Raw genomic sequence first — 24,697 nt, forward strand, 5'->3', positions numbered from 1 at the left:
TGTAGCCCGTATTTTATTTAATAAAATGTACATAAGATTTACTGATAAGATGTGCTATTTCAAGGCACGATTTCAAGAAGCATTTGTAAGTAAATATAAAAGATTATTATTATAGTCCCTGTATTGTCTAGCTATCAAGCCAACATAAACTGTTTGTGCTTGACAGGATGAATCTACAAGCGTTAAATCATGTGCTATGATATGAGCAAGCTTTAATCATGTGCTAATATTAGCTAGACAGCATGCTTTAGCAGATACTTTAGTCTAGCTTCCTAACTAATATGCAGACAATGTATTTGTTAACAGAAAAGGAAGAGTGAACAGGCCAACTGCCAACAAAAGTAATTATCCCTTGTAAAGGTTGTAGATCTTTGTACTAGTGTGTCATGGCACTGAATTTACCACACAGGCTAAAGATCTTTATGAAGGGTTATACCAAGCCGACAATCTATAAATCCATCTCCTTTATCTTGAAGGTCAGACATGACAACTGCAGCTAATTCACTTTGCAGTCAATAAAGTATATCTCAAATGCTAACAAGAGACAAGCAAATTAAAAAGTGGCCAAAATATGTGGAGTGACACTCTGGTGTCCTTAAATAAAAACGATTATCAATTTCTACAACTCCGGTTTCAACATTTCTTAAGAAATGCTATGAATAGCTATGAAATGATCCATGATGAACTCCTGGCGAAAAATGATGCATTTCCTGTTTCTAATCCTCTTCCTTCAAGATGATTTTTCTTTAGACAAGTGTACAGATTTAAGACAATATTAAGGGTGTATGTGAGTTATAGGGTTATACGGTGTATGTGTGTTTTGGTAGACACAATCTTTTATATGATTTCATATAGCAGGATTAGCGCTAATTCTAGCTCAGTTAACTAGTATATACCTTCCGATATTGGTAGAACAATCAGTCATCATATATTAATAATGCCATAAAGTATAACACACATGCATCAAGATCCAAGCCAGATAATGATTACACAACCTTTAAACTGGGTACAACATCAGTCTTTGTATTCCTACATGGTGTGCACAGTTATTCATACGAGAGGGTTAAACAGTGATACGGATTAGCTCCTGCTGATAGGATCTTGTGATGAGACGCAATTATCATCTCTGTACACATAACCTTGAGAATGTGAAAACAAGAGATGCTATTTTACTACAGTTACACAATGCACTGTAATACACAGCTGAGGAAAGTTAATTCTTCTGAAAATGTGCACACTATCGACCGAAACGGAGTTCAGTTCGATTTTGTTTAACTATGACATTACGTCAAAGCCGCTTAGATGGGAATCTGGATGTAGGGTAAATTTAGATCGCTAATGAGCAAAGCAGAAGGAGGATCCAAGATGTATGAGAAAGAAAACTGAGAGGAACCAGACTCTAAAAGTAAAGCAGGTGTTTCTGGATTTTCCTGCAGGTAGTCCGCAGGTTTCCTCACCAGTCCAAAGACATTCATTATAGACCAACAGACATCTCTAAATTGTCCTTAGCATGCAAGTGTGTCGGTGTGTGTGATTGTGCTCTTTGATGCGTTGCCGCCCAGTCTAGGTTGTCCCCAGCCTTGTGCCCCGTGCCCCCTGGGATAGATTCCAGACTCCATGTGTACATTAAGCACTTCAGAAAATGGATAGATGGATGTGAACACTATCTTCAATGTTCTCTGAGAATGCAACACGATGTCCAACATTAGAAACTTTACTAGAAGAAGATAATAATAATCTTAACATTGTTCATTTTACTGTTCCCATTGTTTATGATCTAATGCACTTAATTAGCAAGCTAGTGCTTTGCCATGCGTTATTATGTTATTATCTACCTTATTATCTACCTCTTTTTAGCTTTGTGAATCTGCAGCCTACCAAAACATGGGAGCTGGTTACTATATTTATATTTTTTTTACTACTAAGAAATGATAGTGTAACTTCTAAAGGGAACGAGAAACGATGATACCGTACGTCCTGCTTTTGCGTAACCCTATCGTTATCTTAGATATGGTTTCATACACAATATTCCTTCCTTCTTTGTGTGCAAATAGAGAACATGTCTAACAGGTGAATTTACTTGACAATCTGGATGTGCTACCAGTTTTCTGACTGCACCTGCTAAGGAATGTAAAACACCTAATAAAGGTCAAATTACAACTGATAAAAAATATCTCTTCATCTAAATGATTCCCAGACTGAACTCTGTACTTGCTAACCCTGTGCTTGCTGACCCTTTGCTCTGCTCATACCCCAGCGAGGATTTTAAAAGAACAGACGGATTTTTTGCTGCCTCATATCCTACCAGCTGGAAAAAATTACAGAATAACAGTCTGCTATGGGGAAATGTTTCAGCACATTGAACTAAGTGGGTGGATGTGAAAGACACCAAACAAGAAGCTCAGAATAAAAACAGGACTACAATATTTCACTCAAAACCCTGACCGCAACCACTGACATGGACAACATGCCTCAAAACTAAAAACTATAACTATAACTGCCAAGTGTATGCTAGAAATAAAATAGTTTAGAGTGGATTATTTTTCTCATAAAAACTACCTAAAGTGTATTGTTCCTCTTTCACTACAGCAAAGATAATCTTTTTTTTAATAATAATAATAATAATAATAATAATAATAATAATAATAATAATAATAAACAGCACAAACATTTTAAACATTTCTAGCCTAGATTTAAAGGTGGGGTCTCCGTTGTTTGAAAGCCAATGTTGACATTTGAAAATCACCAAAACAAACACGCACCTAACCCAAATGGGTCCCATCCCTGTTTTGATAGCACCACCCCACACATACACCAGACAAGTATAACCCAAGTATAACCCAGACAACTATTATTGTGGAACCTGTTGGGGCAGCTGACCGAGGGTATATTTTTATCAATAAATGAACACAATGAGTAATACTATGGTAATACAAGTGTGTTTTTGTAGTACTGTGTGTTGTACCGTGAAAGGTTTATCTCCGTTTCATGCGGAAGACGTTCAGTTCACTCCAGCGCTGGAAAGCTGATCCTATATTAACACGTGTCCTACTTCTTACCTTACCGTAAGCCTTTCTTCGCTTTCTTTCTTTGTTTTTATCCTCCATGTCAATGTTAAAACCGCTTTCTGCTAATGTCACACATGCGCACTGAACACTCTCTCCGCCCATATTGACAAGACACACCCCTTTCTGCTCATTGGCTAAACGTTTGTTTTGTTTTTTTGTTTTGTTTGGCGGCCCAACGCAGTTTTCTGAAGCATTTCTCAAACAACGGAGACCCCACCTTTAATGTTGCAAAACAAGATCCTGTTATCACTTACATTACAGCAGCTTTAAACACTTATTCCCTTACAACTTTGCCTTTTTAATGTTTATTATATATTTATAATATTATATAATACTTAATAAAATAATCTCTATATTATTAATATTGGATTATGTGGATCGTCTCCCATACAAGTGCCTGCGTGTGTTGCTATTATATGTACAAACAAAAAACCTACTATAACGAGCACATTAGTATAAACCTGTGATTATAGATAAAGCCGTAATTATAGCACATTACCTTCAGACCTATTGGAGCCTATTGAAACATTATGTACAGCGGGTAAAATAGGTATTGAACACGACATCATTTTTCACATTAAATATAGGTGCTGTTTAGATTAGATTAGATTCAATTTTATTGTCATTACACATGTACAAGGCAACGAAATGCAGTGTCGGGAAATCGCAAACCAATATCCAAAAGCTCATGTCGGGTGTACGATGTATAGGCACAGCTGTTCTGCACGAACAGACCCGAGATAAGCAACAAAAATACCGCAAAATTGCAGATTCTGGAGAGACCCTGAGCCTCGCGATGTACTCGCGCCGCCATCTTGGTCAAAAAAATTTCAATTAAATTAAAAAATAAATAAATAAATAAATAAAAATTAAATTTTGACATCAAATTTTCACCAGATGTTGGTAACAACTCAACTAATGTATAAATATAAATAAAAATAAATAAATTAATTAAATTTATTAAAGAAATTAAATTAAAGAAATTAAGTTAAGAAATTTGTAATAAAATGGAATGAGACAGGGAAAAGGTATTGAATATGCTTACAGAAATTTATTGAAATACTTCGCACAAAATTGTTTGTTGGCAACGGCAACTTCAAGACACCTCGTGTATGGAGTAACTAGTCGCATTGCATTGCTCGGGTGTTATTTTGGCCCATTCTTCTACACAAACTTTAAATCTTGAAGGTTTTGTGGACCTCTTATATGAACTCTGACAATTTTATGTCAACAGCAACTTTAGAAATATATTTACTAAGAAAAATAGTAATGTGTTCAATACTTATTTCACCCTCGGCGTATAACTATATACAATTCGTACTTAGAATAAATCTTCAAAGAAGCACATATAAGCCTGTTTTTATTATTCCCTTTCTTTCAGCAGTTAAACATTCCTGAGATTCCTTCTCACGTCTCTGCTTCGCTTTCACATGTTCCCACAGACTCACATGAACCTGCCAGCGTGGCATGAGGACACAATAAACAACAAACCACATGACATAATCTATCTTTGGACCTCTGTCATTTTGGGAAGTGTGTTTATGAGCTTGCAGCAAGCCGTGTCGCAACCGTACAAACGTCAGGTCTCCTAGACAAGGGAATATTGCATGAAACGAATCCCGCCTTGGAGGTCAGCAGTTACACACAGGGGAGGCTGGGAATACTTTCTGCTTTGGCAAGGAGATGTCAAACTTGGTGCAAGTTGGGTAGAGTTTTAGCTTATTACTGTCAGGGGAAAAGAAACACACGCTCTTACTTGGCTTGGAAATATGGGAGAAAAACAAGTGACGCATTTGGAAAACTAGATAGAAAGTAAAATCATATGACAGGTCAAAATACAAACCATGTGACTGATCAAGTCAAGTATCATGATTAATCACGTCAAGGTTAATGACTAGTGTATTGTAGGTAACGACTATGCAGATGACATAACTACCAAAGCACGGGGTCACGTACCGATGAGTTTCATTTACAGGTTGTTTGTGTTTGACTTTATTGAAAGACCTCCAGCGCTGACTCAACCTCCTCCCACTCACATTCCCCATGACATCCAGGAATATTCAAGTGACCATCTGTTTGCTCAACACCGCTTTGTGCAACACCCAAACTAAAATACACCCTGTCAGAGAGGGTGTGGGTGTGACTTCATGTTATAAAGTGTCTGAGACCGAATAGTCTACAATTTCGAAAACCACCCCTTAAGAACAACAGTGATTTTGAACATGTATTGTAGACTTGCCCTGTTTTTACACCTGAATAACCCAAACATGGGGTTTAGCCCTAGGTGATGTTGCTGATGTTTTCCATGAGAACTGCTGATGTGCATATTCTTTAGCTTCTTTTGTACGTATTTATAACATTAACAAGACGCAACTTGGTATTTTACCTTAAATAGATTATTACTTTAATTCCCACTAAACTCTATGCATCTCCCTTCATTTTGGATCTTTTAAAAAAAGGTTTTTTAAAAAAAAAGAAAAAAAAACAAACATCTACAATACTTTTTGTGTATGACAAAATCACGTTGGACATACTGTATGTTGACATAAAGAGAGGCGTATTCGTTCAGAAAGCTCTCTTATTCACTTCACGGTTTCTTTGTCCAACTCTAAGACTCCAAGAGATCCGTGCTGTTGAATCGGATTTGTTCTGATAATGATAATGAGTTTTTTTATTCAGTCACTGATGTAATAAATCTACTCCAGGATACACGTCAGAAAGTGCTCGTTCACAAAAGGCTGAAGTATCATAAGGTAATACGTTTAGCGCGCTAAAGCAGCAGCAGGACAACACGCACCGTCACGAAAAACAAAAGGTATGTGTGACCATGATTATCATTTAAAGCGACCATTTGGGTGATAACACCTGTAACAATACCAAAACAAGACATACGGCTAGATAACAATGTATGACCCTGCCATTTGTGAGACACTCGGTACTTACACTTAATTTACATTTAAAGCATTTCAGTCAGGACCACTCGAGTCAAAATAAAGACAATTCTTTGACGTATATTTAAAATTTTTATTTGCAAGCTTATAAATTTACATTTGGCGATATGGCTCTGTTCTGAATTCCCCACCCTTTTCACGAGCTCCATGAAAGCTAGTCAGGGAACAGCAGCAGCTTCGTGGGGGGACAATCTCCCATTTAACTGGGAAAGCAGCAAGACAAAATGCCCCCATTTAGAACAGAGCCTGCGTCAGTGACAACAGAATGACACTGATTGAGTTAAACACTAAGTTTCAATAAGGAGCTACAGTAGGGGAGGAGGTGGGGTGCAGCAATGCAGAGGAAACAGCCAAGCAGACAGACTGAAAAAAGCATTTAAATAGGGCGCCCTGTTTCAAAGGGACCAATAGCGCGCTTAGGAATCAGATCAGCTGATGGGCGGGGTTAGAAAATTGACATCAGCTGATAGCCAAGCAGGGGCGATTCTAGAATAGTCATTTTAGGGGGGCTCAGCCCCCAGAGTAGGGTTGTATACTACTAACCTTATTGCAATCCACTATTCCATTGTATTCCCTGTATTTCACTGTAAAAAAAAATTAATGATGTTTCTCTCTCTGTGCCATTTAGTGCTTTCAGACAATATAATGATGTGTGTCTTTAATCATTTCTGTGCATGGCTGCATATTTGTAATGCCGAAATACACAATAATGTTTTACATTTTAAAAGGTCAATTAAAATAAATCATGGTCGTTTTCTAAAGTATGTTTTCATGGGTGTTAATCGCTTCATTTTTGTTGGAAGAAAAAACAACTATCACACTGTGATAAGGGCTGAAGTTGAACGCAGCGAAGACGCATTGGATGAGAAACCGAACTGTGTATCGGTCCAGTAAACTGCAATTGCAAGAACTGCACCGATGCAGATGTCATATCATAGCAGTCCATCAATAAAAGCACACACACACCTTGTACTCTCTGATGTTCGCTCTGCTCGGCGTCCCTGCGGATTGAAAAACGCGCTGAATCCACGCAGACTCAGTTCGGGGGAGGAGCCGAAACATGACGCAGCTTGTCGCCGCTTCAAATGCGTTTTTAAATGGGACTGAAGCGATCAAAAAAGAATTAATCAAATATTTTTTAGGGGGGCTGGGCAGAAGTTTAGAAGGGTCTAGTGACGCCCCTGTAGCCGAGCTTGACTATGTGGCCTGCCTGAACTGACGCTGAAACGCTATATTTAAACTACAAAGTCTAATAACGGTATAAAATGTCCGATCAGGATTTTTCCTGCGTCCTTCTTGACTCCGATAAACCAGAAGTACTTCTCGTATTTTGTCATGCTACGCTGAAATAAACTTCTTATTCTTTGGTAAGATCTTCGCCCTCGTCGTTTTATTTTATTACACTGATTTTCCTGAGAAGACCAACCCAGATGTCTCTATTCTCAGTACAGATGTCAAACTTTCCCAAGCCAAACGTTTATCTAACCTCTCTAGAGGGACTGGGGGCCACCCCGGGCTGTCTGTCCAGTGGGACATGCCTCTTACAGCTCTAGTGGGAGCCAAGCATGAGGCGTCTTTACCTCAAGTGGCTCTTCTGAATACGATTCTCATCATGTAGAGCAAGTGCAGTAACCCTGCAGAATCATTTCCAACATGTCACTTGCAAGCTTATTATTTCAGTCACTCGCCACAACCTACGACCATAGGTGAGGATATACGTGGACTGACTGACAAACAGACAGCTTGGTCTGCCGAGCTCCTGCTTCACCGCCACAGAAATACAGAGTGACTCCTTAGCTTCTGATGCATTAGGGGAAAATGTTATATTTCCTTTTCACGCTGTTCCCAAGAAGATAACAATGGCTCCATTTAAGTAACGGTTCAATCGTTCAACTAACACAGAAGTGAAAGTACTACATTGTGTACTTCCTCAGATAAAGTAACCTCAAAGCACACGTTGTGGGAAAACCCACTAAAAAAAACATTTCGATCTAGTTCATCTCCAAACGTGTTTGAAGACGTGAATAAATGCCGAGCTTGAAGGTACGTGAAGACAAGAGCGGCAGAGAACCGGTTATCTGAATCTGGAAACAAATCATAGCATGAAACATTTCTGCTGAAAAAATGGAGTTCCACTTAATCGTCCTTCAGGATTAATTCCATAGAATCTTTGTTGAATAAACAGTCCTACGGTAGGGGTGGGCGGAATGACCAAAAATCTGTTACACGGAATAAGTTATTTTATCTCACGGTAGCGGTATATAATAATAATAATTTTTCAGGTAAATCAAGTATATAAGTAAATAAAGGAACGTGCTTAATATATTAAATATTAATATTATTTTAACACTTTAAAAATAAAGAATAGGCTTTCTCGTCTTATTTTATTCATTTTTCTTTTATTTAGCATTAGTAGTGAATGAGACTCTCAACTTTTAGATCAACCTCACCATAACAATACATAGGCCTCATTTTTATAGTTTAAAGAGAACAGACTTTTTATTAATATCAGAACAGATTATTAATTAATAAAATAAATTAAACTTCAGTAACAAAACAAATTTTGCAGAAAGTATAAAAATGTCAACATTTGAGGAAAATGTCAGAATCTAAACAATTGTTCTAAAAACAAAATGCTGAATGTAAACAGGGGGGGCACGGTGGCTTAGTGGTTAGCACGTTCGCCTCACACCTCCAGGGTCGGGGTTTGATTCCCGCCTCCGCCTTGTGTGTGTGGAGTTTGCATGTTCTCCCCGTGCCTCGGGGGTTTCCTCCAGGTACTCCGGTTTCCTCCTCTGGTCCAAAGACATGCATGGTAGGTTGATTGGCATCTCTGGAAAAATTGTCCGTAGTGTGTGATTGTGTGAGTGAATGAGTGTGTGTGTGTGTGTGTGTGTGTGTGCCCTGCGATGGGTTGGCACTCCGTCCAGGGTGTATCCTGCCTTGATGCCCGATGACGCCTGAGATAGGCACAGGCTCCCCGTGACCCGAGGTAGTTCAGATAAGCGGTAGAAGATGAATGAATGAATGTAAACACTTCTGAGGCTCAAAAAATTCTGACTGTAAACACTTCCTGAGAATAAGACATTTAAACTCTTTTTGAAACATTTAAAAAAATCTAATAAATTAAACACAATAGCATGGCTAACGGTTACATTCGCGTGACACAGTTTGCAAATCACATTTGTCTGCTCTTTGTCAGCCTTTCTAAACATGAACCACGTCCATACCACTGATGTCGCGCCTCGTTTCACAACAAGTTCCTCCTCCTGCTCGGGATTGGTTTGTGGGATTTCTTTATCAGCATGCATGTCTTTCTCCGTGTTTTTCTTCTTATCTACGCTTATGTGCCGCTTCTCAATCGTTCTCAGATTCAGGCGTGCTACACGTGAGGTTAACCACGCCCACCAATTTAAATTTCACGGTATGCACGGAATAGAAAAACCTGTAACGCTAGACATTTTATTCCGCGGAAACGGAATACACCGTCGTACCGCCCAGCCCTATCATACGGGGTGCAAAAGTTTAGGGAAAAGTCTCCAGTTTACAGCAGTTCTCTATAAACGTATAAAATGAGTAAAAGTGCTACATAGGCTGATGTGAAGATTTCTGAATTGTAAGAATTCGGCTCCAAAATTATCGTCACCCTTCATAGAGATGAACAAAAATAAAACGAATTTGCATGAAGCAGCATGTAATGAGATTTTCAGCACATCTCCGTACTCCACAATCTCATTTTATTGCAATACTACTTACGCTAATGCCTCGCCTGGAGACTTGAACACCAAGGCTGGAGACTTTCTTGGCTACACAAATGATCAGTCCACATAAACAGTGTCATTTATACCGCAAAAGTTCGCTCTTTAACGAACTGTCAACTAATTGCATTTGCAATAAACGGTACATTTGCTGGGGTGCACGGTGGCTTAGAGGTTAGCAAGTTAGCCTCACACCTCCAGGGTTGGGGGTTCGATTCCCGCCTCCGCCTTGTGTGTGTGGAGTTTGCATGTTCTCCCCGTGCCTCGGGGGTTTCCTCCGGGTACTCCGGTTTCCTCCCCCGGTCCAAAGACATGCATGGTAGGTTGATTGGCATCTCTGGAAAAATTGTCCGTAGTGTGTGATTGTGTGAGTGAATGAGTGTGTGTGTGTGTGTGTACCCTGCGATGGGTTGGCACTCCGTCCAGGGTGTATCCTGCCTTGATGCCCGATGACGCCTGAGATAGGCACAGGCTCCCCGTGACCCGAGGTAGTTCAGATAAGCGGTAGAAAATGAATAAATGAATGTACATTTGATCCAAGCTATGAGTCGCTATATGATGACTAAACAACTTTACTCTTTCTTCCATGTAGGATTACTACAACCAGGTGATTGTAGAAATTCTTGCTTGTGCAGCTTTTCGGCAGTTTTTGGCTTTTGTTCCCGATTTACATAACATGATTTCAACACCCACCTTTACACAAACAACGAGGTGTTGTTTTAAAAAGAGCCCTACATAAGCAGACATAACCTAACGTTAGTGCTGCGTACCTTATTGACTTCAGCCTTAAGCAGTATTAGACTTAAGGATAATCGCATTATTACTGCATAATCGACACTGAGACGTAAGACGCTGTGATTTAGACGAGGTGTCATTTGCGTAGCTTCCGTTACAACCTTAATCTCAGGTTCAGAGCTCACTCTTCACCTGAATAGAGCATAAAGGAGAACACAGATGCTTTCATTACGGCCCGTAGCACAGCTAACCGGCACAAAGCAAGCTTTTGTTTAGAGATAAAGAAGTAGATATGAAACGGCTAGACTAGAGAGTGCACAAGTGTAATGAAATAATAGTGTGTGTGTGTGTGTGTGTGTGTGTGTGTGTGGGGGGGGGGGGTCCTTTTATGGGTTATGGCTCTCTAAAGGAAAATAACAAGAAAATGAGTTAGATGAACTGAGTCATCGTGTCAAGGTCTCGATTCTCCGTCTTTCATCTCATGTCTCTCATCTGTCAAAAAAAAACAACAACAGGTCTGTATGAGAAAGGGGAGAAATGCAGGAGTCAGCAAAACGGTAGAGTAGCTAGCATGTAGAGTCTTGAGACTCTAAAGATTGATCCGTTTTAGCTGGTCGAATAGATTTGACTATAGATAGATCCAGGTTTTTCCTTAAGGAACGTGAAGGTCACAGGAAATACAACCAGGTCTGATTTTTTCCAACCTCCAGCTTCATATACTGTTTAGCAAACACAAATCGACGCATAATGGTATTCGCAATACTGACAGCATCCCATAATAAGAAAGAGATCATCATCCGATTTTAGCAGTTACACGATTATTTAAAGGGTTACGCAAACAGCGTACTGTTTTGTCAGGATTCAAGGAGAAAAAAATAATATACCACAGCTATTGTTAACGATAACGGTGTAGCCAGTAAAAATCGTCAGAACCGGCCATGAGCAATCCTAAAATCAGATCAGAATCAGTTTAGTAAACAGGAACCTAAAGTTCTGTGATGTGACCAAGGCTTCACTGATTAAAAGAAAGATTTCGTCGCTGTCAGGCGGAATCCTCGTATCTCCAAAACAGTTATTTTTCAGGAAATGAAAAAACGCCGTACCTTATCTGCAGTGCACAGGGTTTAGTCGGCGTTGCAGTGGATTGTCTTGCGCTAAATTCCTGTCCTCAGACGAGCACCAGAACTAGCGGGGGTCAAGATTTTTTTTTCTTTGAGCCCAGTGTTTTGAAGACATTTACCTCAGAAGACGTGTTGATTCGTTGCGACTCTTCTTGAGGAGAAATATGCCGCGAAGCTCTCCCACGGAGTGAGGAAGAGGTGGACAGTTGAAGTGTCCAATGGAGTTATGAGATTTGCGCTCAAGCTATTTTCAAGACTTTAGATTGGTTAATAACTTGTAAAAATAACAGACCCACGTGGGGACTGACCAATAGCATCGATATGTGAAAAAATATGAAATTGACCAAATTTGGACATACGAGGTTTCCGACCCGACAGCGACGATTTGCTAGATAGAACTAATGTTTTAGCAGCCAGAAGCCTTAAGGTCTTATAAACATCTTATAATCAACTGCTCATCAATCACAACCAAGATCAAATGTTCACCAGTGGGAATCCAATGGATCGGCCATCATACTGTAGATCAGCGCTCAGGGTTTATTTATTTATTTATTTATTTATTTATGGATTTATGGACTCAAAATCCAATGAATCACCAATCGAGGGGCCACCAATCAGTTCCAAATGTTGCCTAATAAGAATCCGATGCTGTCCGATCAAAATCAATAGTTCACCAATCACATACCAGTCTTGTCATTCACAGTTATCCATTTATCGCCCTTATCCAGAGAGACTTACATTTTACCTCATTTACATACCCGAGCAATTGAAGGATAAAGGCCTTCCTCAGGGGCCCAGCAATGGCAGCTTTGTGTTCCTAGGATACAAACACACAACCTTCTGATCAGCTGTTTCTAACTGGACTGACTGGTTGTTTTCATATGTTTAAAAGGCTGAGGTTTGATTCCTGCTTCTGATCTGTGTGTGTGGAGTAATCATGGTTTCCTCCTCCTGGTACTCTGGGATGTGGTAGCCTAGTGGTTAACGTGTTGGACTACCGATCGGAAGGTTGTGAGTTCGAGTCCTACGTCCACCAAGCTGCCACTGCTGGGCCCCTGAGCAAGGCCCTTATCCCTCAATTGCTCAGTTGTATAAAAATGAGATAAAATGGATAAGAGCGTCTGCTAAATGCTGTAAATGTAAATGTACTCTGTATTATCAGTAGTATGCGAATAGGTACATGAAGGTGTCCTATGGTGGATTGGACCCCACCAAGTGTCCTGAATCCCCTGGAACTGGCTCAAGTTCCCCTTTTGCCCTTGTGTAGTATAAGCAATGTAGAAGATGGATTGAGGAAAAAAGTGAATATCTCAAAGTCTCATTTTGTGTATCTATATTACCTGAAGCTCACCAACAAACCAGAATTTTCTACGCTGAACCGGATTCACTTTAGATACGCTATAAGGCAGCAGCTGTTTTCCCGCAGAGAAAGGATTGCCATCAAGAGACGGTGTAGATTTAACACAGACCAGCACTGAACCACCTTCAGAATAATTACAAGGGGCTGACACACTGCTGGAGACGTGTCCACCCTCTGTTCAGCATTGATGCTAGTGTGTGATTTAAGATGCCAGGGAGACACGGTTTAGGGCAGAGTCTGAGCACTGGGTGGAAAGTTTCACTCTTCTTTAGTGATAATTAAAAGCAGCAGGGAGGGATAGAAGACGTAGGAGTCATGCACCAAATCTCAAAACAAATTGTAGCTAAATATGCAGACAACATTTTGTTCTTTTCTAGTTTATGTTCTCACTCATTCATTCATCTTCTGCCGCTTATCCGAACTACCTCGGGTCACGGGGAGCCTGTGCCTATCTCAGGCGTCATCGGGCATCAAGGCAGGATACACCCTGGACGGAGTGCCAACCCATCTCAGGGCACACACACACACACACACACACACACACACACACTCTCATTCACTCACACAATCACACACTACGGACAATTTTCCAGAGATGCCAATCAACCTACCATGCATGTCTTTGGACCGGGGGAGGAAACCGGAGTACCCGGAGGAAACCCCCGAGGCACGGGGAGAACATGCAAACTCCACACACACAAGGCGGAGGCGGGAATCGAACCCCCAACCCTGGAGGTGTGAGGCGAACGTGCTAACCACTAAGCCACCGTGCCCTCTCTAGTTTATGTTATTCGATATAATTGCTAGTTTTGTTGCCTAATGTTCTACTAAAAACTGATAAAATGTTCCATCATTACCTTGAAATGTTTCCAATTATTAATATTTTAAAAGATACAAACATTTGTGTGGAATAAATAACCGTTTTTTGTTTTTTTTTTTAATATAAAAACCCCTAGTAGGCTAGAAAAACAGAAATACTGATGAAACACTACAAATTCTCAACGTCCTGAGTGTCTACTTTCACACGAGCTTCATATTCACCACTACGGAGTGAGACGTGACAAAGACGTTCAAAATGGACACCACAAAACGGTCAAATAAATGAAACAAGTTATTTCTCGTTATCACTAACGTTGTATCAGATGTGGCAGACAATTTGCAGCTTGTTACATGGAAACAACAAAACGTCTTTAAAACATTCCTATTTCGGAAAACAAAGTGACAGCTCTAAAGAATTGTTCCGGAAAATATTAAATAAACATCTCCTCGTGAAAAACGTCATCATATTGGCAATTACAAATTACACCTAGCATGTTCATATAAGGGGGCATGGTGGCTTAGTGGTTAGCACGTTCGCTTCACACCTCCAGGGTTGGGGGTTCGATTCCCGCCTCCACCTTGTGTGTGTGTGGAGTTTGCATGTTCTCCCTCGGGGGTTTCCTCCGGGTACTCCGGTTTCCTCCCCCGGTCCAAAGACATGCATTGTAGGTTGATTGGCATCTCTGGAAAATTGTCCGTAGTGTGTGATTGCGTGAGTGAATGAGAGTGTGTGTGTGCCCTGCGATGGGTTGGCACTCCGTCCAGGGTGTATCCTGCCTTGATGCCCGATGACGCCTGAGATAGGCACAGGCTCCCCGTGACCCGAGGTAGTTCGGATAAGCGGTAGAAAATGAATGAATGAATGAATGTTCATAGAAATTTGTGATTTGCAGCTGCATTGCTGTCAGGGCTGCTGTTATAGAAATTTAAGCTAAGTACGTTATTACAATCTACACAAGGTACAAATAAGAGCTTGGGTTTTGGTTTCGTATCCATTTTTCACTGAATTTCCCTTTCACTTGAATTTCACTTCCACACTAATTGTGCTAGAATATACTTTCCGATCAGTACCTGGCTGCTTCTCCTCATATAACAGACACTACACGACCCTTTACGTCATCCGCGAGCAGACGTCCCACTACCTGAACCTAAGCTGAACTCGTCGCCTTGTCTGGGTTCGAGTGTTTAAACAGCTCAGAGCAACAGACAGCAGAAGAAATCTGGCTGCCTCGGAACAAGACGGTCATTCAAGGCTCAGGCCTTAATTATACCATAGGTGCCGATACGGTTGCCTGGAAAACCTGAAGCGGAGGAAATTATGTGTGGCACGCAGATACTGAGAAAGTCTAAAAGAATAACAATTAAATCTTTAACTCTTGCTGGTACTTTCAGAGCTTCCTGAGCAAACATTAAAGCAGGGCCATCTGTCAGACGGATCAAGACGACAGGTAGCCATCTGGACCAGCTTCTACTCAGCAGGTAACATGGAACACGCTGGTAAAAATAAACCTCATCAAGGTTTCAAGGACGGAAAAAAATACAAATGTACTGCTTTCGTACTTCATTACATAACAAATCCACATTACTCATTAGTTTCGATTAATCCAGTCATTCCGGTGTGGTTCCAACCGACCATAAAGTCTCGCACAGCTTTCACAAGCTCAGCGTCATGATGTTACCTTCCACAGAAAACACTACACTATTCAATATTAGCAACGTGTAGCGGTTAATAACGGGCTATTATTGTGACTAGACCCATTTGAATGGTCGTAAAGTCACATAATTAAACCTATTCATAATCAAACCTTTGTAAATGCAAGCCACGTTTAAAACACAACCAAATTTGACAAATAATTCGCATGAATATTCATTCATTCATTCATTCATTCATTCATCTTCTACCGCTTATCCGAACTACCTCGGGTCACGGGGAGCCTGTGCCTATCTCAGGCGTCATCAGGCATCAAGGCAGGATACACCCTGGATGGAGTGCCAACCCATCGCAGGGCACACACACTCTCATTCACTCACACACTCTGGACAATTTTCCAGAGATGCCAATCAACCTACCATGCACGTCTTTGGACCGGCGGAGGAAACCGGAGTACCCGGAGGAAACCCCTGAGGCACGGGGAGAACATGCAAACTCCACACACACAAGGCGGAGGCGGGAATCGAACCCCCAACCCTGGAGGTGTGAGACAAACGTGCTAACCACTAAGCCACCGTGCCCCCCCTACATTCGCATGAATATTTGACAGTTAATATATTTTCTATTTTTTTTTTTTTTTTTTAGCTTTGATAGGAAAAATGTTAAACAGAAATAAAGACACTTTAATATAAAGGCACTTTTTTTCATGCACTTGCAGCATTAAACTGCATCGCTACAGTGACATGTCATACCTCTGGGGAATTTTGGCCAATTAGTAAGAAAAAAAATCCACCCTAATTCCATCATCTGAGACAACTGTACAAAGCACGAGAAAAAAAGTCCCCTAATTTTTCAGTTTATTGACGGATATGAAGGCAAGCTTTGAGACAAATGAGCTAGAATGTAATTAGTGGTGTGTGTATGTGTGTGTGTGTGATTAATTAACATACATATCTGGACTCTCTCAGGACTGAATGTAATAACAGAGCATTGTTATTATAAAACCCTGACACTGGAGACTCCTTATAACAATGTGTAATAAACATCTCTTTACCGAAAACTTCCCCAAATCAACATCGCCGTTTTTATGCGTTTTCGTTTCTCGTCGAGCGTGCACACCCGTACTGATAAGCTGTTGCTATGGAAACAATACCAATGTTAGAGCAAGAGCATTGATATAAACCTGTAAATTGTATCTGTGCTCCGGTACAAGCTGCTGTTTAAGAAAATGACCAATCAGAATCCAGAATTCAACGGATAATCAAAGTTAACAGTCGTCTATTGTTAGGTACAAAGAAAACGAGACTCGGCGATGTCACTTAATCACAAAACGTAAAAATCCGTCGACAAAACAAATCAGAAAAGTCGGGTTTTGTGAACAGGATAATAATAATAGTTCTCTCTGAGCAAAAGATCACATGGAGATCGATCAGGTCGAAAGCTACACGTGCCTTACAGAATAATGCATGCTCGGGAAACATTCAAGACGCGGGTTAAACCTTTATATGATCGAGCTGTAATGAGAAACTGTCTTTAAAGATAATTTAGAGATACATATTACAATGTGTAGACTGGATCTGACCAATTAGATCAGAGGTGTCCAATCTTATTGTTCCAATCAAGAGGAAGACACATCTGATTCCACCTGTTTTATCAGTTGATATTGATAGATAGACTTTTAGTAGATTCAAATGTGGCGTCTGCTTGGTTGGAATAAAGACCTGAACCTCAGCAATACAAAGTCAACAAAAGTCGAAAAGAAAAAGAAAAACACTCTGAGATATTCATTTAAAACCGAGGAGAAACCAAAATACATTGCCTTTAGGCTACAGAACGTTCCTAATGTCCACTTGGTAAATAAAAATCCATTATCAAAAATATTGAAGACATTTTTTAGCATAAACATATCAGACTTATTATGTGCGTATTTAATACTTCGTGCTATCTCCCTTTGCCAACATACGAGCACTTAGCCTTTTATAATGCAGGATGAGATTAAAGAATAAAGAGCAAGCAATTTAAGACCACTCCTCAATTTCAAAACACTCCACATCCTCCAGGGCCCTAATTTCTTCTGCAACCAAACCCTTCAGCTCACACCCTTTAGGCTTAGAACAATGGATTGGGATAGATATGAATTTGGATTTATACCAAGAATAGTGTTTTGCTGGAGGATTCCAAAATGACTGAGTTGTAACCCCTGGGCAGAGAAATCTCTGGGTGGTTCATAGAGTCCATGATGTCATGTATCCTGACCTCACAGAACCTCACACAAAACCTCACACAGAACCTCACACAGAACAATTTCTACACCAGATTTCCCACTGATATGATGTTAAACGTCAACGGAAAAGAAGCTCTTACTGTTTTGTTTGTTAAAGTTAACCAAGAAACCTGACCTGATATTTTTGCTTTCTTTTTATTAAACTGCACCAGCAATAACGACGTCCCACTGTGACATCAGCGTGTCATGCAATCAAAAACTTTTACCCAGGAATAATGAAAAAAGAAAAAAAAAAGAAAAAACAGCAATAGCCTTCAAATCAGCAGCAAATCCGTTCAACACACGAGACATATCTCATTATAAACATGTTTTGTGTCTTTCAGGGTGGAGTTTTGCATTAAGTAGTCTCTCGATGGGGCGAGAAAACTCCAAATGGATGGCTTTCTGTGGAACAACAAAGAAGCAGTCTGACTTTATACCCTATGGAGAAGGTGTATATGTATGAGGGTATGATGATGGGGTCAATAGGGGTGGAGCCTCTATTAAAGGGCGTTTCTGGTGTGCTCATGAAAAGGGATAGACAAAAATTGTCCTTCATATGAACTGGGATAATTCATAAACCAAAGTGAACAGTTCATTGAGTCTATTTAATAATAATAATAATAATAATAATAATAATAATAATAATAATAACAATAATACAGTTAAAGAACAGACATGTCTGGTTTTAGGAGCATTTATGTGACCATCATAGAGCATTATACAGGCATGCCTGGTATTTATTTTGTATATTAAAGATGAAATAAAGTATAAAAGTATGACTGATGTCCTTACCTTTCCCCTGCACTCCTCTGCTGGAGGCTCTTGTGCCAGGTGAAGCGCGTGCGCTCTGCGTTTCCAACCTCACACCACTCTTTCTAGCAAAAATATATAAACTACACAAGTGCACTGTGTATCCTAACAGACTCTTAGGCACAAAGGGAGGCTGAGAAAAGAAAATCTGATAAGAAACAAATGTAAATAGTCCAGAGATCGCGCTTTATATGCGGCTGTAGATCCTGCGCCCTGGTGTGTTAGAACCGGAGCTTTTCATCATCCATAGTAACCCACGGGGTAGCAGGTAATGGGCGGGGCTTGGGTGAAATGGGCATGGACTAAGAATTTATGGTCCAATCAGGATCGTTGTTGAGACGATAATGGGCAGGGTTTGGGATATTGTCCAATTGTGCTCTCTGGTGACGGAATATGACACTAGAGCTGTGGAAGTGATTTAAATCTAATGAATTGTAAAGTTTTCTAAAACAATTTAAATTATACATTGGTATTAATATCACCAGGAATAAAAGGAATAAAAGATAAAAGTCCTTTCTCAGTATAACGACTATACGTTTATGATTTTTTTATTTTTTTTTAAATATATTATTTTCTTTTTAAATTAATGAATATCTTTTGAATAATTTGTTGCTTAATTTTAATAAAATAATGCATTACTCTGATGTGTGCTTGTTGCTCAAATGACATATTTAAAAGCAAATTAAATATAGATAATAATAATAATAATAATAATAATAATAATAATAATCTACATTTAATTATTATTATTATTATTATTATTATTATTATTATTATTATTATTATTATTATTATCATCATCATTATTTTATTTTATTTTATTTTATTTTATTTTAATTATTTTATTTATTTATTATTATTATTATTATTATTATTATTATTATTATTATTATTATTATTATTATTATTATTATTTGAGAACAAACCCTGGATAGCTCAGCAATCCAACCCATGTACACTCATATTCACACACTCATTGACATCTTAGGCCAATTTACAAACATGCTTTGAGAGGTGGGAGGTAACTAGAGAACCCAGAGGAAACCCATGGGTAAAAGAACATGGGTAAAATAATGACATGGGTAAAAGAAGAAGTAACCGCTGCCCTAAGGAAGAACATGTAAAACTCCCCAAAGAGAGTAATCTGAGATCATGATCAAAGTGGAGACCCTGAATCAATGTGAATGCGTTAGAGCACGGGAAGAAAGCATCCCTAAATGTCCAGGGCTGGAGTCAGATCTAACCCAGTTCCTCCTTCTTGGGTGGAGCCAAAACAAAACCCTAAGAGATGGAGACAGTACAGTGTTTATCAGGCAGGATAAGTGTGTTGTTCATAATCATGGGGTTCCTTGTTGTCATTAATTTATGGTTTAAGGTTTAGGATTTTTTTAGGTCTTTTAGGAGGTCCAGCTCCACTCCCTGGGTTTATAGTTCCTTGGATTGGAAGTCACTAAATACTATAGTGTCCATATCAAGAGTCTGAATCACCGTTAACACCACATGCCCTGTGACATTTCAGGTCTTGCTGTGATAAACAGCACTACAGCAAGCACTTAATATCAGAGCCCAGCTGCTCTGTCAACTGTGAACTTCCCTTCTGGATAATTAGGAACAGCAGGAGCAGGGGAAACGGCAGGACATGGGGTGGAATATGTGGGATTATAGAGACGAGAAATAAACGATCGGAGGCATGTGGTTATATGACATTCAGAAGATAACAGTGGGGCACATTTATCTGGATACTGGATACAACATGAATTTGTCTGTAAATCACTTGTCCATGATTTGGGATTTTTTGAAAATTTCGAATATCCTATCAGAGCTCCTGAGCTTTGACGGAAAAAAGATCAGAAAAATGTGAATAATAAAAATAATCATTACGTGCAAAAAATATACTATATATTTTGTAATCAATTTTAGTCTAAGGTCCACATTTACTTAGCAAATGCATCTCATGCTGCTCTGTACAGCTCAGCTAACCTGCTCTGTGTAGCTACAAAGGCTGTTGATTTTATTTGTATAAAAACCTATATATCCTGTATATCCTATTGCGGATAAACCTATATATCAAGGCTACAAGTTTATATATTGAAGGTAATAACAAAAAAAGTAATACTTTGAGGTCAGGAGTTAATATTTCAAACCCACGAACTAGGCCGTAAGTATCTCATAGCCAATAATTATTATGTGGTGTCATGGGGAATTGTGTAACCCAAGCCTTAAGATGTTAACCTAAGACTTAGACTGTTGTATCAATATCAGACAAACTACACAGTGAAAAAGGACAAAACATAAGTACACCAGCTTCGAGATTCTGCTTACTTAAGTGAAGTATGTCTTGGCTTTGAAACCAATCTCAAAAAGCTTACATCATGGCCTCAGGGTATTCATTTATGGCCACATTTTTGAAAAAAAAAAAAAAAGAAGCCAGCACGTTTGTGTGACGTCACATAATTGGGGCTACTAGTTGGCAATAGTAGGGTTGACCTGCTCTATGATTAGAGACAGGTCTGAAATGATGTCCCACCAATCTGTGTTCCAATGTTGCCATCTAGTGATGAGTAGCATAATGATGAACGTTTCCACCAGTGAAGTACATTTGCCTCCTACCGCTAGAGGGCAGTGCATTCCACTATAAAAGATACAGTATACTCAACATCCGTTTTGCCACTAAATCTTTATTTATTCTTCAGGAGTACAGACAACACGGAAATAACGCTGTCACAGTTTTATGTACATGGGTTTCAATAGACCACAGCAACAGATCAAAACAATGTGGTTGTGTGGTGGCTTAGTGGTTAAGGTGTTGGCTTACCAATTGGAAGGTTGTAAGTTTGAATCCCATGTCCACCAAGCTGCCACAGCTGGACCCCTGAGCAAGGCCTTTAACCCTCAGTTGTATATAATGTGTCTGCTGAAAATGTAATGGAAATGCTTAAATCACACAAAAGTAAATTACCTCTTATTCAATAGTGCTGTTAAATTCTTGATTCTGATTGGTCAAAAGGTCTTGATTCATTTTCATTAAATAACGTTTAAAATACATTATTGTTTCAATAGTAACAGACCAACAACAGCATCATGGAGGTCCAGTTTCAGGATCCTTTGCTCTCATTGCAGTGGCCTGGGTTTGATTCCCAGGCAGGGAGCTTTACCCAGTCAGTTAACGCAGTTAACTCTTAGTGCTGGTCCAAAGCCCGGATAAAACCAAAGTGTTGTGTCAAGAAAAGGCATCCGGCGTAAAACCTGCACCAAATCTAATGTGACCATGTGATCTGCTGTGGCATTAGGGAGTAACAAACATAATCACTGACATGGTGAAGGCTGGTATTGAAGATCTATTAAAAAAAATTCTGAAAGTAGTCTCTAGTATCAGTCTTTTGTAGCTTTAAGAGAATGTTGTCAGTATGTAGGAAAGTATTGTGACAGACCAGCTGCACTTTTTTAAAGAGAGAAGAAAATATCAATTCTGGTAAGGAAATGTCGGTTTCTAGCTGCTCTATTTTAAGTGATAACAGGAACTTAACAGGATAACAGGAAGTTTTATACATGGATTAAAGCATGACATAATTATTTTCATTCATTCACTCATTTTCTACCGCTTATCCGAACTACCTCGGGTCACGGGGAGCCTGTGCCTATCTCAGGCGTCATCGGGCATCAAGGCAGGATACACCCTGGACGGAGTGCCAACCCATCGCAGGGCGCACACACACACACACTCTCATTCACTCACGCAATCTCACACTACGGACAATTTTCCAGAGATGCCAATCAACCTACCATGCATGTCTTTGGACCGGGGGAGGAAACCGGAGTACCCGGAGGAAACCCCCGAGGCACGGGGAGAACATGCAAACTCCACACACACAAGGCGGAGGCGGGAATCGAACCCCCAACCCTGGAGGTGTGAGGCGAACGTGCTAACCACTAAGCCACCGTGCCCCCCTGACATAATTGTTTAATAAATAAAAAAAACTTATTGTGCAATTGCTGTGGTCTAAGGGGAATAAAATCCATTAGAATGTGCTGCAATAATAATAATAATAATAATAATCTTTCAGGACGTTAATAATAACTCATCTTCATCACAGAATCAAGTCATTGTTTATTTTTCTACAACAGAAGACCAGAAAGTGTTTCATTCCTTATGTAATACAAGCAAATAATAAACTAAAAACAAATCCATCAGTGGAGCTGAAGTAATATCATGTACACATTATACAATAAAAAGTAAAAGATAAAATATACAAAGTGTACTTTTCCTAAAATTATTGAGCATTTCGGAGATTCCTCATGTTTCAATGGCATGACTTTTCCCCAAAATAAAAAATGCAATTCAGCAGAAAGTTACATCAGCAAACAGTACATGCTAACACTGTAACACTGCTCATGTCTTACATCATGCAGTGTGCAGCCCTTCTGTGATCACATCTCCCCCTAAACTGAAAGAGGTCTTTGTACAAAAGTCTATGCACTTTATGGAGACGCATGAACAGACGTCTGTAAGCGCTGAAGCAGATTAAATGGGAGTGAAATGTGCTACTGAAACAGTTTAGTTCTGTTTTTACTAACGTGCTTACAGAACACAGTGGTTCAGCTGGAATGAGGCATTTGGCAAACATTAGTTCAGGAGAATTAGCAGCAATACCGGGAGACTACACACACACACACACACACACACACACACATGTACACACGCATGCATACAGATACACAAACACACACATACACAAACACTCTATTCACATTGAATACAGTAGTGTGTGTGTGTGTGTGTTTGTGTATGTGTGTGTTTGTGTATGTGTACACACACATACAAAAAACAAACACACACACACTACTCTATTCAATTTTAACCATATCAGCAACACATACGGTGTAATGTATCTATTTAAAATAGATGAAATAAAGGTTTATAATATGTGAAAGAAAGAAAGAAAAAAAGAAAGAAAGAAAGAAAGAAAGGAAGGAAGGAAGAAAGAAAGATAGATAGATAGATAGATAGAAAGAAAGAAAGAAAGATAGAAAGAAAGAAAGAAAGAAAGAAAGAAAGAAAGAAAGAAAGAAAGAAAGAAAGAAAGAAAGAGAACCGCTTACATTAAAGAAAAAGGTCTGGAAAAAATAAAAAATAAATATTAATATTTAAATAAAATAGAAATAATAATATAATATAATAATAATATAATAAGATAAAAAAAGATAATATTCTAACCTATTAAAAGAAAGAAAGAAAGAAAGAAAGAAAGAAAGAAAGAAAGAAAGAGCCCTCAGCTGTGTTTACTTTCTGTACTGTCAGCCTTTTTACTCTTTCCTCCAGATGTATGTTCAGCAGTAGTTGTGGTTTAACTGATGAAATCTTAAGGAAAAGTTTCTTACTATTTTACTCCACGTGTGTTTCTTTAAGGACTTTAAGGAGATCGTGGGCTCAGCTGTGTGGCATCGTTACAGGCTGCATGAGGAATTTCAGTGTTTAACGCCTACGTGGACAAAAGTATTTACACCTGGGGGGTTTAGGGCTGATCACTGCTGGGGGAGTTAAAGCAGGATCTTGAGGGAAAAGAATGTGTGGATTGTTGCAACAAATGTAAGCAATTTAAATAAACAGCTTTACAGAACATAAGAAAAGTAATACAATAAAAAATATATGAAGTTTAATATAATACAAAAGTTCAAGATTGATATTAGACTTATATTTAAATGTGTTCGTATTTATCCCCAATGAACAAGTCTGAGGTGACTGAGGCGACTGTGGTGAGGAAAAACTCCCTTAGATGGAAGAGGAAGAAACCTTGAGAGGAACCAGACTCAAAAGTGAACCTCATCCTCATTTGGGTGACACTGATGGTGTGATTAGCAAAATGTGCAAGGCATCAAATACTACTTAGTTAATAGTACAATAAATATAACATTTACCAAATATTACAGAATTAAATAGAAACAAGACAAAGAATGAAATGAGCATTCAGCTTCTTAGTCTCCAGATCTGGTCTGAAGAAGCAGATGTGTGACATCATACAGATAGATCAGATATGTGGAGAGGAACGGGGCAGATGTTACAACTGATAAGAGTCAAAAAGCTGCACAGACGAATTGTTATGAAAAACAGTATTAAAAAAGAAAAAAATTTTCATGAAACCACTTTATGAAGGGTGCAC

General features: G+C 39.2%; 1 protein-coding gene across 2 annotated transcripts in view; it reads right to left on the reverse strand.

Moving 5' to 3' along the window:
* Window positions 1–18,780, reverse strand: part of gdpd5b (glycerophosphodiester phosphodiesterase domain containing 5b) — a 64,565-nt gene extending 45,785 nt beyond the window's left edge. For both annotated transcript variants that reach the window (XR_009649631.1, XM_060888796.1), the window contains exon 1: window positions 18,522–18,780. The gene's annotated coding sequence lies outside the window, so the exon portion shown is untranslated. The remainder of the gene's footprint in view (window positions 1–18,521) is intronic.
* Between the last annotated feature and the right edge of the window lie 5,917 nt (window positions 18,781–24,697).

Source organism: Tachysurus vachellii, chromosome 15 (genome assembly GCF_030014155.1).
Source record: "Tachysurus vachellii isolate PV-2020 chromosome 15, HZAU_Pvac_v1, whole genome shotgun sequence".
In the NCBI taxonomy this organism is placed as follows: Eukaryota; Metazoa; Chordata; class Actinopteri; order Siluriformes; family Bagridae; genus Tachysurus; species Tachysurus vachellii.